The 17,313-nt window shown below is 37.6% G+C and overlaps 1 protein-coding gene across 11 annotated transcripts in view; it reads left to right on the top strand.

Annotated features, from left to right (window-relative positions):
* The window catches only part of ARHGEF9 (Cdc42 guanine nucleotide exchange factor 9), a 193,883-nt gene that overhangs the window by 98,669 nt on the left and 77,901 nt on the right, over positions 1-17,313 (top strand). The gene's annotated exons all lie outside the window — the stretch shown is intronic.

Raw genomic sequence — 17,313 nt, 5'->3', positions numbered from 1 at the left:
GTCCCTATCTCAGTTTCTCTCTTTCTCTGTCTACCTAACATTCATCTTTTATCTTCATATTCCTTATTTCTCTATCTCTCCCTGCCTCCCTCACTTGGTCTTCCCTTCCCTGAATCTCTAGCCCTATCCTGTTGGCTTCTAATTTGGTTGTTGCCACCCCATGGAAAGGCCTGACTGCATTAATTAAAGCAAAACATGTCTCCCTCCAACTCAGTGGTTTACAAACTTGAATGTGCACTAGAGTCCCTGGAGAAACCTGTTAGACATGCAGATTCCAGTCCCCTCCATCTCTTCAAAGTTGTGAATTCTCACTCTGGATAAACCAAAGCATCTCTATATTTAACAAGCATCCCTGGTGAAACTGGTGCTATTGGTCCTCCTCCTTCACTTGAAGAACACTGGTTTTGAGTTATGTCAGAAGAGTTTATGGGGAGGAATCTACAGGAGATAAAGGCTGAGTGGACAATTCTAAGCTCTTTCAATATGCCCCTTTTCCCCCAGGAGCTATGGCTCCACATTCCTTAACTCTATCCCTCCATCTTTGTGATCTGAGTAAGGATTAGAGCCCTTTTCCTAACACTCCCTTGATGTCATGAGACAAGATGGAATTTTGAAAGGGCATTTTACTAAACACTTTGGGAATACCAATGGGAAATGGAGGAAAGAATGTTTTAAAAAAAGGTTTCTCTCTCTCTCTCTCTCTCTCTCTCTCTCACACACACACACACACACACACACACACACACACAAGCATTCTGCTTGACCTAGGGAAAACTCTATTTTGAATATGTTTATCCCCTTCCTTCTAGGTAGAGTCAGGTCCTACTTTCTGTCCCCAAAGCCCTGTTGAGTGAGCCCAGGGCCCACTTGGAATCAATAGTACAGCTTTTTTTTTTTTTAAAAAATTAAGTTTATTTAATTTTGAGAGAGAGAGAGAGAGAGAGAGAGAGAGAGAGAGAGAGAGAGAGAGAGAAGGAGTGGGGGAGGGGCAGAGAGATAGGAGATACAGAATCCAAAGCAGACTTCAGGTTCTGAGCTGTCAGCACAAAGCCTGATGCAGGGTTCGAACACATAAACGGTGAGATCATGACCTGAGCCAAAGTTGGCTGCTTAACCAACTGAGCCACCCAGGTACCCCTCAATAGTACAGCTTTAACATTTTTTAATGTTCTTATTTCTTTAGAATACTGTTGCCCAGTAGAACTTCCTATAGCGATGAAATATATCTGCATTCTCCAATGCAGTAGCCACTATCCAACCATCTGTGGCTATTGAGTAGTTGAGATGTGGCTAGTATGATTGAGAAATGGGATTTTAAATTTTATTAAATTTTAATTTAAATAGACACATGTGACTAAATGACACCTACATTGGACAGTGCAGATCTAGAAAGATCAAGGCCAAGGAATATGGGCCTTAATTTCCTTTACCTCAACTCATTTTTTTATCCCTTCTAGGAATGTTAAAGTTTATCCCCACTCTCCCACTCCATGAGTCAGTATAGTGGAACAAACAAGGGCTCTGGGGACATGGAATGCTGGCTTTCACATCCTGATTTAACTACTTAGACACCCTATAACCATGAAGTTGCCCCTTAACTTCTCTGACTTTTGATTTTACTGATTTGTCCAGTGGGCTTCATTATGCCAACCTCTTAAGTTTATTGATAAAACTAAGTAAACATAATGTAATTATTTGTAAAAAGGTAGTTTTACTTTCTTTTCCTTCCCTTTTCATCTATTCTCCCATCCATCCGTGTCTCTGTTTTGTAGTTTTCTCTCCCCCTACCTCCATAAAAATAGCTGAAAAAATACCCTCTGAAATGTGCTCTGTGTCGTTGGTCATGAAACCACTGTCATTCATTCAGCAAACGCATTGTAGAGTTCTGCTCCATGCCAGCCTTAGACATGGCTCCTACTTTCAAAGTTTTCTTCCCTAGACTAGTATCTGTATTACCTGGGAGCTTGTTAGAAATGCGGTATTTTTAGCTCCACTCGAGGCCTACCAAGTATGATTCTGCACTTTAACAAGACTCCCATTTGACTTACATTATATATTAAAGTTTGAGGAGCACTGCTATAAAATGATAGCTGTCTTATACTGTCAAAGAGTCTATAATATAAGTACAATGTGTTCTTTACCTGGTAGCTGAGTGATGCTATCAAGATCTAAGTTGGGTCATATCTCTCTTCCTCTCAAAACCATCTGATGGCTGACCACTTCTCCCTGAGTAAAAGCCAATTTCTTATTATTATTTACAAAGTCCTATGTGATAAACCTACTGTTACCTCTGTGACTTGATCTCCTTTATCTTTCCCACCTTCTGTCACTGCTCCAGGCACACTGGCCTCTTGCTGTTCCTAAAAAACTATCTTGCATGCCCCCCTTGCCAGATTTTGCACTGGCTTTTCCCTCTGCCTGGAGCACTCCTTCCCCAGATATCTTCATAGCTTCCTTCCTCACCTCCTTCAAGTCTTTACTCAAATATCACCTTCTCCTTGAGATCATCCCTGACCTTTCTATTTAAAATTATAACCTTGCACTATCTCTCCCTCTTTCCTGCTTTATTTTCCTCTAGTGTACTTATTGCTATCTGATATATTATATATTTGCTTATATGATTTCTTTATTGTTCTTCTCCCCTGCTAGAATGTAGATTCCATGAGGGGCAAGTGTTTTTACCTGTTGATTTACTATATATTGCCAATACCCAGCACGGTGTCTGGCACATGGTACATGCTCAATAAATATTGTTGAAAGTAGGAATTAAATACAAATGCTCACGTGCATGTATTACTTTGGCAAAATACATTCACATCTTATGCCACTTGATTTTCAGACAGGGCAGAGGTTGTTACTGTTATTCCTATTTTCTAGATCAAAAGACTTGAGTCTCTAAGAGACAAAATTACTTTCTCTGAGTTCTCAGGTGCTGGCTCATTGAGAGTCATTTAGTTTTAGAAGGATCTTCTGTTCTCAACTCCAAAACATCTTGGCCTCTTCTTACAGGGCACAAGCTCAGGACAGCAATAGAAGTATTCATCTATCTAGAGGAGGGAGTGCTATGTTCCTGCTTTGAGGACTTGCCCAATCCAGCCAAACCAATTAAAGCTTTATCATTGATAAATATGGAACCAGCATATTACCAACAAAAGCTTTACTTGGTTTGGCTGGATTGGGCCTCTAACTTTGGCTCAGGTCATGATCTCATAATTTGTGGGTTCAAGCCCCACATTGGACTCTGTGCTGACAGCTCAGAGTCTGGAGCCTGCTTCGGATTCTGTATCTCCCTCTCTCTGCCCCTCCCCCACTCCTGTTCTGTGATCTGCTGGTTCCATATTTATCGATTATTCTTGGTGCTGAAGTTAAGGGTTTAAGTGTGAAGTATTTCTTTGTCCCACACTGCAACCACAGTGTTAGAAGGTTTAGCTAGAGCAAAAGAGGGATGGAGAAATCTGTGTCTAGGTGAACCCGAAGACAGTATTTTAGCCCAGGATTGTGTCACCACTAAACCAAAAACTGTAAGTAACAATATGGTTTATCATAGAGAATACCAGACTCAGAATCAGGATACCCAGGTTCAGGACCCACCTTGGTCTCTGACTGGCTGGGGAATCTCAGGTGAATGTTTTCCATCATGGGCCTTGTTCCTCAACTCTAAAATGAGAAGATTGGAAGAGTTGTTCTTTAAGTGCTTAATTTCTGGGTTTCTGTACAATCTTATTTAAGAAAGCTAAAGAAAGCTGTTGTAGTGATCCAGGTTACTTTTATATTGTCTGCTGCTTTCTCCTTGGTACCTGTGAAAACATGTCTTACTCAGGCATTACTGTGTTATCATAATGACTGTGTTCACATGGCGTAATCTACTCTTTCTGTAAATTAAGGGAAATCTCTAAATAATTCCCACTCTTGAGCTTTTGAAGAGGAAATGGGAGACACTACATTCAGTATAAAAAAGGCCACTATCTATTAGAAAATACACACATATATTTGTATATAATTTACTGTATATAATGTATAGTAATGTATGTGGCACAGATGATTAAACATATATCATATATTATAATCTTATATAAAATATATATAATACATATAATAATATGTATATTATGTATATTATTATGTATATTTGCTCCTGGGAACAGAAGATGCTTTACAAACATTTAAGTTACAATACCCTTATTTTACAAATAAGAAGGTAGGAAATAAAGTATTTTTTAAAATCCAAGTCATTCAGTGAGGCCAGTGAGATAAAAGATCTTTTTTAATGAGTTCTTTGTAGAAGATGACATTTTTCTTTCTAAATCCAGAAAGTGGGATAAAATAGCTTGGTTCAGTTCTAGGTCACTTTGAACAATGATTGATGGTATTGCCTCCCGTAACCTTAGAATTCACAGTATAATAAGGGAAACTGAGACAACAGGGTAAAGAAAGCTAAAGATGCCTTATAAAGTTGCCTTGTGTGCCTCTTTAAAGGAAGATAATCTCAGTTAACTCATATTTGTGAAATAAATTCTGCTCTCAAATGCTTCCAGAGAAACTGGACTAGCTTTCCTCAGTCATTTGCATTAGTGTCTCATATCCTTCACCATTAAGAAATTCTTCCTTAGGTCTAGTTGCGTTTATCATGTTATTTCCATTTGATATGCTTAAGCCTGGGATTTCCAAACTTTTTGCCCATTTCACTTTTCCTTTCTGTGAATTGCCTATCCTCATGCTTTCCAGTTGTCTTTACATTTCCATGTACACATAGCAAATGATAACACATTGTAAAATGGTAATATTTGTATAGCATACTAAGGTATAAGGATGAGGCAGCTCAGCAGCTTGAAGTGACCATCTCAGGGCTTTCTAGCTCCCCTACACCTTACCTGTTCACCTTGAATCACCTGGATACTCTAGGCCCTGTTCCTATCCTTATCCATTCTCCTACAGTTTCTTATGTATTAATTAATTCATTTATTTTTGCTGATTTAGAGTAGTTCCTTGTATATTCCAGATATTAATCCCTTGCCAATTTTCCATGTTGCAATACCTTCTTCCTGTGATCCTCTTCTTTTTTAATTGTTTTCTTTAATTTGAAAAAAGGATACCTTGGACAAAAAAGGGGAAAAAACAAACACTAATATAAACATTCTGCTTCTAGTTTAGGTTTATCATCACTAGCATGAAAAGAGCTAGTCATTTTGTAGTTATTCAACATATATTTATTGAGGAGCAACTATATTCCAGGTACTGTTAAACTCTGGGATACTGCTATGGACAGGAAGACAACCATGATCATAATCCCCTAATTTTCTTAAAATTATTTTTAAAGGGTGCCTGGGTGGCTCAGTCGGTTAAGCAGCCGACTTCAGCTCAGGTCATGATCTCGTGGTCCCTGAGTTTGAGCCCTGCGTCGGGCTCTGTGCTGACAGCTCAGAGCCTGGAGCCTGTTTTGGATTCTGTGTCTCCCTCTCTCTGACCCTCCCCTATTCATGCTCTGTCTCTCTCTGTCTCAAAAATAAATAAACGTTAAAAAAATTAAAAAAAATATTTTTAAGATGTTTATCAACTCCCCTGTCAGGCCTAAGGTTTCCACACAAAACAATATATGAAATCTATATTAAGTCAGAGCTGAAAGGGGCCCTGGAAATTTTTCTGATATATGTATTTTAGAGATGGAGACACTGAGGGCCAGACTTATGCAAGTCTTTCCTAGGGAGTTTCCCAAAACGTAGGTGATTCATAGGCTCTTCAGTCTATTTTATTTCCCTGCAGTCTTTGGGATCTTCCCTGGAGATAATGGCTATGATTTGTATCCCATATCAAGCTAATTTTAGCTCAATGCGCTAGATCTAGACTTCTAGATCAACCCTGTGGGCTTAAGAACAGAGTGAAATAGGTAGACAACTTCTCTTTGACTGTTACCATGGCAATGCCGGGACTAATTTATGCCAATAGTGATTGATTTAAAAATCTCCCATAGTATTCTTAACTACTGTGTGGTCTGCCTTCTCAGAGGCTCTCACATATGGCTTCTGTTGAATCAGTTCACACTACTGCCATATCACTCTTTTCTCTCCTACCATTCAATGGGGAAGCATCTGTCAGCATGTTGAAGCATGCTTGACAGTAAGAGCCACAGACCTCTTTGCTTCTTCGGCCTTGTGTTGTTTTTCAGGCTCCTGTATACCCTGCCTACTCCCCTTTGACTCTGTATTATTTTCTCCATTTTCTTCTGAAAACAGAACTCACAACTGAACTCTGCTCTCCTGCCATGGTGTAACACCTTCCTGTTACTTCTCTCATTCTATCCTCTCAATTTGTTTATTTTTTTCCTCCAACATAAACTGACATTAGGTTTTTTACAGTCACATTCCACTGCCAACTCACCTTAATCTATGTGCCCTCAAAAAATGAGTGAATGAGAAGAAATAAGTATTGATTGACCCCTAAGCCAAGCATTTTTTTCACCATTTCTGTGGAAAACTAATATAGTCACCAGGTCAGCCAAAGGAAGAGGATGAAAAATAAAAGCAAGACTCCAGGGACTAGTGATCTCTCCTGGTGTTTCTCCCCTCAGAAGCCTAGGTAGTTGTGTTGGGTAGTGGCTAAATGTGACATTTTGGGGTTCTCTTACTACCCCCATATTCTTATGTCCTATTTCTTATTTCCTTGATAAGGGCAGTTTCTATTTGGAATCCCATCGGAAAGCCATGTGTCTTAAATAGGACTGATGATTTTTAGAAAACATTGGTTTCTCCCCCTTTCCTTGATAATACTGTTCTCAAGGTAGGCTTCTTGAGATTGTATTCTTTACATTTTCTCACAAAGACTTTTTTCTCCAGTTTTATGCAAAAGACAAGACCATTAGAGGAAGATTGAAAATAGGAAAAATAAAATCAGAATTCACCAAATAGAACTGTTTGAACTTTTGTATAATTGCTTGAAAAATCTGTATGTATATATATATATATATATATATATATATATATATATAAAATATGTGTAATATATATATACACAAATATATATATGTATGTATACATATGTATATACTTATACATATATGTCTAAATACATGTATGTATTTACAGACCTATAATTATGGTGACATATCATTTGTTTCTACTTTTTAATGTTATTTCATAAACACTACTTCATGTTTCTAGACAGGTTTTTTTTTTGTTTTTATTTAAATTATGGTTAGTTAACATACAGTGTAATATGAGTTTCAGGTACATAATATATTGATTCAACACTTCCATACACCACCTGGTGTCATCACAACGAGTGCATTCCTTAATCTGCGTCACCCATTTAGCCCATCCCCCCACCCACCACCCTTCTAGTAATCATCAGTTTGTTCTCTATAATTAAAAGTCTGTTTCTTGGTTTGCCTTTCTTTTTTCCCCTTGGCTCATGTTTTGTTTCTTAGATTCCACATATGAGTGAAATCATATCTTTAACTGTCTTTCTCTGACTTATTTCACATAACATAATACTCTCTAGCTCCATCCACATCATTACAAATGGCAAGATTTCATTCCTTTTTTTTAAGCTTATGTATTATTTTTGAGAAATAGAGCAAGTGGGAGAGAGGCAGAGAGAGAGGGAGAGTGCAGACCCCAATGCAGGGCTCGAGCCCACAAACCATGAGATCATGACCTGAGCAGAAGTTGGACGCTTAACTGTCTGAGCCACCCAGATGTCGCAAGATTTCATTCTTTTTGGTGGCTGAGTAATATTCTAGTGTGTGTATGTGTGTGTGTGTGTGTGTGTGTGTGCGCGCGCACACAGTGTATCTGTATGTATTCATCAGTCAATGGACACTTGGGCTGCTTACATAGTTTGGCTATTCTAGATAATGCTGCAATAAACATTGGGGTGCATATATGAGTTCAAATTAGTATCTTTGTATTTTTTGGGTAAATACCTATTAGTTCATTTGCTGAATTGTAGGGTAGCTCTATTTTTAACTTTTTTGAGGAAGCTCCATACTATTCTCTAGAGTGGCATGCTCCAGTTTGCATTCCCACCAAAGTGCAATATGGTTCCTCTTTCTCTACATTCTTGCCAACACCTGCTGTTTCTTGTGTTGTTGATTTTACCCATTCTTTAAGGTATGCGGTGATATCTCGTTATAATTTTTTTTAATTTTTTAATGTTTATTTTTTGAGAGAGAGAGAGAGACAGAGACAGAGTGTGAGCAGGGGAGGGACAGAGAGAGAGGGAGACCCAGAATCCGAAGCAGGCTCCAGGCTCTGTGCTGTCAGCACAGAGCCCAATGCAGGGCTCAAACCCATAATTGCAAGATCATGACCTAAGCTGAATTTGAATGCCTAAGTGACTGAGCCACCCAGGTGCCCCTCATTGTAGTTTTGATTTGTATTTCCTGATACTAATGTTGAGCATCTTTTCATGTCTGTTGTCCATCTGTATTTCTTCTTGGAAAAATGTCTATTCATGTCGTCTGCCCATTTCTTTTCTTTTTTTTTTTAAGAGAGAGAAAAAAGTGCATATGCAAGGTATGGGGGAGAGTGGGAGAGAGGCAGAGGAAGAGAGTGAGAGAGAATCTTAAGAAGGCCCCACGCTGAGCATGGAGCCCAACGCAGGTTTTGATCCCACTACCCTGGGATCATGACTTGAGCCAAAATTGGCAGTCAGATGCTCAACTGAGCGAGCCACCCAGGCACCCCATCTTCTGCCCATTTCTTAACTGGATTATTTGGTTTTGGGGGTGTTGATTACTATAAGTTCTTTATATATTTTGGATACTAATCCTTTATCAGATATGTCATTTGCAATTATCTTCTCCCATTCTGTAGGTTTCCTTTTAGTTTTGTTGATTGTTTGCTATGCAGAAGATTTTTATTTTGAGGAAGTCCCAATAGCTGAAATTTGCTTTTCTTTTCCTTGTCTCAGGAGACATATCTGAGAGAAGTTGCTACTGCTGATGTCAAAGACGTTACTGCCTGTATTCTCTTCTAGGATTTTGATGGTTTCAATTCCCACATTTATATCTTTAGTCCATTTTTTATTTATTTTTGTGTGTGGTGTATGTAAGGGTCTAGTTTCATTCTTTTGCATAATACTGTCCAGTTTTCCCAACATCACTTGTTGAAGAGACTATCTTTCCCATTGGATATTCCTTCTCGGTTTGTTGAAGATTAATTGACCATATAGATGTGGGTTCATATCTGGGTTTTCTATTCTGTTCCATTTGTCCATGTGTGTTTTCTTTTACCATACTGTCTTGATGACTACAGGTTTTTAATACAGCTTGAAGTCCAGAATTATGATGACTACAGCTTTTTTTTTTTCAAAATTGCTTTGGCTATTTGTGGTCTTTTGTAGTTCCATACAAATTTTAGGATTGTTTGTTCTAGCTCTGTGAAAAATGCTTTTGGTATATTGATAGGGATTGCATTAAATGTGTAAATTGCTTTGGGTAGTAGAGACATTTTAACAGTATTTGTTCTTCCAATCTGTGAGCATGGAATGTCTTTCCATATCTTTGTGTCATCTTCAGTTTCTTTCACTGGTGTTTTATAGTTTTCAGAGGACAGGTCTTTCACCTCTTTGGTTAGGTTTAATCCTAGGTATGTTATTGTTTTTAGTGCAATTGTAATTGGCATTGATTCCTTCATTTCTCTTTCTGCTGTTTCACTATTGGTATGTAGAAATGGAACAGATTTCTCTATGTTCATTTTGTATCTTGCAACTTTACTGAATTTGTTTATCAGTTCTAACAATTTTTTGGTCGAATTTTAGGGTTTTCTATATAGAGTATGATGTCTTCTGCAAATAGTGAAAGTTTGATTTCTTCCTTGTCAATTTGGATGCATTTAATTTCCTTTTGTTGTCTGATTGGTGTGGCTAGGGCTTCTAGTACTGTGTTAAATAGCAGTGGTGAGAGTGGACGTCAATGTCTTACACCTGACCATGGAGGAAAAGCTCTTAGCTTTTCCGCATGTAGGATGATATTAGCTGTGGGTTTTTCATATATGGCCTCTATTATGTTGTGGTATGTTCCCTCTACTCCTACTTTGTTGAGGGATTTTAAGCATGAATTGATGTTATACTTTGTTAAATGCTTTTTCTGAATCTATTGAATGATCATATGTTTCTTATCCTTAATTTTATTAATTAATATGTTTCTTATCCTTAATTTTATTAATTAATAATTAATTTATTTATTAATTATCATGTTGATTGATTTGTGAATATTGAACCACGCTTGCAACCCAGAAATAAATCCCAATTGAATGTGGTGAATGAATTTTGTAAAGTTTTGTTGGATTTAGTTTGTTATTATTTTGTTGAGAAATTTTGCATCCAGGTTCATCAGGGATATTGGCCTGTGTTCTCTTTTTACTGGAGTCTTTATCTGGCTTTGTAATCGGAGTGATGTTGACCTCATAGAATGAATTTGGAATTTTCTTTCCTTTTCTATTTATTGGAATAGTTGAGAAGAATAGATATTAACTCTTCTTTAAATGTGTGGTAGAATTCCACTGGGAAGTCATCTGGTCCTCAGCTTTTGTTTCTTGGGATTTTTTTTTATTACTGATTCAAATTATTTCCTGGTTATTAGTCTGTTCAAGTTTTTGTTTCTTCCTGTTTAAGTTTTGGTAGTCTATATGTTTCTGAACATCAATTTCTCAAATTCAAATTCAAATTCAAATTCAAATCAAATTCATCAATTTCTCCCAGGTTGTCCAATTTGTTGGCATATGGTTTTACATACTATTCTCTTATAATTGTTTATATTTCTGTGGTTTTTGTTGTTATTTCTACTCTCTCATTTGTGATTTCATTTATTTGGGTTTTTCCTCTTTTGTTTCCAGTAAGTCTGACTAGAGGTTTATCAATTTTATTAATTTCTTCAAAGAGCCACCTCCTGGTTTCATTGATCTGTTTTTTTTTTTTTTGATGCTATATCGTTATTTTCTGATATAAATTTTATTATTTCCTTAACTCTGCTGAGTTTAGGCTTTGTTTACTGTCCTTTTTCTAGATCCTTTAGGTGTAAGGTTAGGTTGTTTATTTCAGATTTTTATTTCTTCTTAAGGTAGATATGTATTGCTATAGACTTCCCTCTTAAGATCACTTTTGCTGCATCCCAAAGATTTTGAACCATTGTGTTTTCATTTTCATTTGTTTCCATGCATTTTTAAAATTTCTTTTTTGATTTCCTAGTTGACCCATTCATTATTTATTAACATGTTGTTTAACCTCTATGTATTTGTGGTCTTTCAAAATGTTCTCTTGTGTTTGACTTCTAGTTTCATTGCATTGTGGTCAGAAAGATGACTTAGATCTTCTACGATTTGTTGAGGTTTGTTTTGTTGGTTAATATGCGATCTATTCCAGAGAATGTTCCGTGTGCACCTGAAAAGAATGTGTAGTCTGCTCTTTGAGGATGCAAAGTTCTGATTATATTTGTTAAGTCCATCTGTTTCACTGTGTCATTCATCCATTGTTTCCGTGTTCATTGCTGTTTAGATAATCTGTCCAGTGATGTAAGTAGGGTGTTAAAGTCCCCTACTATTATTGTGTTATTATCAATTAGTTTCTGTATGTTTGTTATTAATTGTTTTATATATTTGGATTCTTCCATATTGAGTGTATAAATATTTACAATTATTATATCTTCTCATTGGATTATCCTACTTATTATTATATGGTGCCCTTCTTCATCTCTTGTTACGGTGTCTGTTTTAATTCTAGTTTGTACAATATAATGATTGCTACTGTGACTTTCTTTTTATATCCATTTGTGTGATAAATGTTTCTCCATCCCCTCACTTTCAATCTACAGGTGTCTTTAGGTCTAAAACAAGCCTCTTGTAGGCAGCATATAGATGGGTCTTATGTTTTTTTTTCCATCCTGGCACCCTATGTCTTTTTTTAATTCAAATTTTCATTAACACACAGTACAATATTGGTTTCATAACTATAATTTAGTGATACTTTACTTACATACAATATCCAGTGCTCATCACAACAAGTACAACCTTAATACCCATCACCTATCTAGCCCATCTCCTGCCCACCTCCTTCCATCAACATTCAGTTTGTTCTCTATCACTAAGAGTCTCTTGTGGTTTGTTTTCCTTTCTTCTCTTTTTCCTCTCCCTTCCCATATGTTCATGTGTTTAGTTTCTTAAATTCCACATAGAGTGAAATCCTATGGTGTTTTTTGGACTGACTTACTTCACTTAGTAGCATAATACATTCCAGCACCATCCACATTGTTGCCAATGGCAAGATTTTATTATTTTTGATGGCTGAAATATATATATATATATATACACATGTAAAGTCAGCCATGGTGTGTGTGTGTGTGTATGTGTGTATATATATATATATATATATATATATATATATATATATAGTATATATACCATATACCACATATATATATATATACACACACATATATGTATATATATACACATATTATATGTATATATTATATATATATATTAGTCATCCATGGTATATGTGTATATATATATATATATATAGTATATATACCATATACTACCATTTATATATACTATATATATATATATACACACACACATATATATACATATATATATACATACACACACACACACACACACACACATATATATATATATATATATATATATAATCATACATCTTCTCTATGCATTCATTGGTCAATAGGTATTTGGGCTCTCTCAATTGTTTGGCTATTGTACTGTTGATAGTTCTATGTCTTTTTTGTTTGTTTATTTATTTATTTTAGACAGAAAACAAGCAGGGGTGGGCCAGAGAGGGGGAGAAAGAGATTCCCAAGCAGGCAGCATGCTGTCAATGCAGAGCCCAATGTGGAGCTTGGTCTCACGGACCGTGAGATCATGACCTGAGCCAAAATCTACAGTTGATGCTTGACTGACTGAGCCAACCAGGCACCTCAGAAAATGCTATGTGTTTTGATTGGAGTATTTATTCCACTTACAAAATAATTTTGGTATATATGTATTAATTACCATTTTATTACTTGTTTTGTCATTGTTTCTGGATATTCTTTCTCATCCTTTCTTGTCTTTGTCACTTTTCATCTGTCCTTTGCACTCAAAGAGTCCCCTTAATATTTCTTGCAGGGATGGTTTACTGGTCAGGAACTCCTTTAGTTTTCGTTTGTTCGGGAAGGTCTTTATCTCTCCTTCTATTCTGAATGCTAGCCTTGCTGGAAAGAGTATTCTTGGGTGCAGAATTCCTCATTCAGCATGTACTGTATCATGCCACCCCCATCTGGCTTGCCAAAGTTCTTTTGACAGATATCCACCTAGCTTTATTGGTCTTCCCTTGTAAGTTCTTTTGTCTTGCTGCTTTTAAGAATTTTTCCTTATCAGTATATTTTGCAAATTTAATTACAATATGTCATGGTATTGACCTGCTTTTGTTGATTTTGATGGGAGTTCTCAGTACTCCTCTATCTGAATGTCTGTTTCCTTCCCTAGGTTAGGTACATTTTTAGCTATTATTTGCTCAAATAAATTTTCTTCCCCCATTTCTCTGTCTTCTGGAACTCCTATAATACAGATGTTATACTGTTTGATGGTGTCACTGAGTTCCCTGTGTATTCTCCTGTAGCATAATTCTTTCTTTCTTTTGTTCAGCTTCATTATTTTCCATTATTTTGTCTTCTGTATCACTAATTAATTCCTCTGCATTTCCAGCCTGCTGTTCATCACATCAAATCTGTGTCTAATCTCAGTTATTGGATTTTTCATTTCTGACAGATTGCTTTTTAAATCTTTTATCTCTGCAGTAAGTGTCTCCCTAAATTCTTCCATTCTTTTCTTAAGCCCAGTGAGTATCCTTATGATAGTTGCTTTAAATTCTCCATCAGTCATGTTACTTGTATCTGTTTCACTTAGATCTCTGTCCGTGGACTTCTCCTACTCTCTCATTTGGGATAAATTTCACTGTCATGGTATTTTATCTAAGTCTCTGTCTGATTCTCTGGGTTAGAGGAGCTAGATATGTTTACTGCTCCTGAAAATAATGATTTCAAGACATGTAGGGGCTTGGTGCTTCAGTGAATGTCTCTGGTGTGTGCTTCATGCCCTCTGCTGTTGTCTTCTTTAAATATTTTTATTTATTTTTGAGAGAGAAACAGAGCACAAGGGGGGAGGGGCAGAGAGAGACAGGGAGACACAGAATCAGAAGCAGGCTCCAGGCTCTGAGCTGTCAGCACAAAGCCCGACGTGATGCTTGATCTCATGAACTGCGAGATCATGACCTGGGCTGAAGTCGGGTGTGTAACTGACTGAGCCACCTAGGTGCCCCTGTTGTCTTTTGACTATTCTATCTCTCAGGCCAGTCATCTGCAGAGGCTCTCCTTGCCTGCTTTCGACAGTGTTTAGTCCTTGGCTTCAATGTGGCTAGTTTTAACTAGGTGTTCTCTGGTCTGCTTGTGAAACGATACCTGATACTACTTGCATGAGTACTGAGGCACTACAGAACTTTCTGGTTGGGAGACATGGTGTGATCAGGGATTTGTTCTGGTCTTCTGGGGGAGGGGCCTGCTGCACTGGGACTGAGGCAAGTTTGACTGAAAAAGAACATCCCTCCAGAGCACGGGAGTATGGAACTTAGTGTAAGCAACTTAGGCAGCCAGTATCTGCACTGGGCTGCTTCTGGAAAGTAGCTGTTTGTTTATGCTGAGGGTCAGAGGAGGGAAATGTGTCCTTTGTTCCCAGAAAGGCAACTCCATGGAAGCTGCCTCTCAGAGAGGAACACAGAGAAGAGCCAATAATCTTCCTGTGTGCCCCAGGTATTTTCCAGATAGTTTCCATGCTGTCTGCCTCTGGGTTTTTGCCTGCTTTCTCTCCAGGAGTAGGACAGTGCCCTCCTGGCTCTATCCCAGCCATGTTTGCTGGCCTTTAAAACTCCAGAGTTTAAATGTCTTATGCCCATTTCTTAACTGGATTATTTGTTTTTTAAGTGTTGAGCTTGATAATTTTTTATAGATTGTGGATAGTAACTCTTTATCAGATATTTCATTTGCAAATATCTTCTCCCATTCCAAAGAATGCCTTATAGTTTTGTTGATTATTTCCTTTGCTGTGCACAAGCTTTTTATATTGAATAGACATTTTTTTTTCAAAGAAGACATCCAGATGACACATGAAAAGATGCTCAACATCAGTCTTCATCAGGGAAATACAAATCAAAACCACTATGAGATACCACCTCACAAATGTCAGAATGGCTAAAATTAACAACACAGAAAACAACAGATAGTGGCAAGGATGTGGAGAAAGGGGAACCCTCTTCTACTGTTATTGAGAATCCAAACTAGTGCAGCCACTCTGGAAAATAGTATGTAGGTTGCTCAAGAAGTTAAAAATAGCACTACGCTATGACCTAGCAATTGCACTGCTAGGTATTTACCTAACGGATACAAAAATACTTATTTGAAGGGGCACATGCACCCTGATGTTTATAGCAGCATTAACAACAATAGTCAAAGTATGAAAAGAGCCCAAGTATCCATCGACTGACAAATGGATAAAGATTAAGTGGTATGTATATGCAATCGAATATTACTCAGCCATCAAATAGAATGAGATCTTGCCTTTTGCAACAATGTGAATGGAGTGTATTATGATAAGCAAAATAAGTCAGTCAGAGAAAGACAAATGCCATATGATTATACTCATATGTGGAATTAAAGAAACAAAATAGATTAATGCAGGGGAAGGGAAAGTGAGAGAGAGAGGGAAACAAACCATAAGAGACACATAAGAATGGAGAACAAACTCAGGGTTGTTGGTGGGATATGTGTGGGTGGATGGCTAAATGGGTGATGGGCATTAAGGAGGGCATTAGTTATGATGAGAACTGGGTGTTACATGTAAGTGATAAATCACTAAATTCTACTCCTGTAACTAATATTACACTGTATGTTAATTAACTAGAATGTAAATAAAAATTTGAAAAAGAAACAAACAGACCCAAAAACTACAACACAAAATAAAACTCCAGGATTTGGTCTGGGCAGGGTTTTGTGCTCGTCTTCTGCAAGAGGGGCCTGCTTCACTGAGACTGAGGCAAGTTTGACCAAGAAGGGTGGTCCCACCGGAGCACAGGGGTGTGAGACTCGGTGTAATCAAGTTAGGCAGCCAGTGTCAGTTCCTTGTTGCCTCTGGCAGGTGGCACTGCATTTATGCTGAGTTGCAGAGGAGTGAAATGGTGCCAGCCAGCTCCTTTCTTCCTGGAAAAGGTGTCTCAGTGAATTCTGCCTCTCAGAGAAGCTCCAAGAAGAGGGGATAATCTCCCCACTGTGTGCCCCAGGTGCTCTTCAAATCACTGTTTCCATGCCTTCTGCCCTGAGTTGTTTGTTTGCCTCCCTTCTCTCCAGGAGCAGGGCAGTGCTCTCCAGGTTCTATCCTAGCCAAGCCTGCTGACCTTTAAAACTCCAAGCCTTTAATCCCAGTGGTTGCAAGAACTCACAAAACTCAGCCCCTCTCATTCTACAAGCCAATGTCTTTGAGGAAACATTCTCCTTGTGCATTCTCCTGTGTGCTCTACTCTCTCTCACCTTTCTCTGCAACCATGGCTCCCTCCCCTCCACAGCACCTGCAGTCTGGTTTTCCCCTAAACCATGTCTCCATACTTTCTACTTTCTTTGATGTGGCCTCTTCTTTACCTTTAGTTGTGGAGTTTGTTTTGTCAGTCTTCAGATTGATTTCTGGGCGTATTTAGGATGATTTGATAAATATCTAGTTGTGTTCATGGGATGAGAGGAGCCTATGGTCCTCCTACTCTGCCACCATCTTCCCTCTCCTTTTTATCCATGCTTCTAATCATATTTAATAGCTATATGATATTCCATCAAGCTAAATGCATCAAAATATGTTTATATCTAACATTCACTTTTTAAAAATTTATTTAAATTCAAGTTAGTTAACATACAGTGTAATAGTGGTTTCAGGAGTAGAACCCAGTGATTCAGCACTTACATATAACATCCAGTCTCATCCCAACAAGTGCCCTACTTAATGCCCATAATCCATTTAGTCCATCCCCCCACCTTCCTCCCCTCCAGCAACCCTCAGTTTGTTCTCTTATTGACTCTTTGTAAGAGTCTCTTATGGTTTGCCTCCTTCTCTGTTTTTTATCTTTTTTCCCTTCCCTTTCCTTATGTTCATCTGTTGTTTCTTAAATTCCACATATATGTGAAATAATATGATATTTGTCTTTCTCTGACTTATTTCACTTAACATAATACACTCTAGTTCCATCCATGTCATTGAAAATGGAAAAAAAATCATTCCTTTT

Source organism: Acinonyx jubatus, chromosome X, assembly GCF_027475565.1.
Source record: "Acinonyx jubatus isolate Ajub_Pintada_27869175 chromosome X, VMU_Ajub_asm_v1.0, whole genome shotgun sequence".
NCBI lineage: Eukaryota > Metazoa > Chordata > Mammalia > Carnivora > Felidae > Acinonyx > Acinonyx jubatus.
This window is presented reverse-complemented; position numbering and strand designations above follow the sequence as displayed.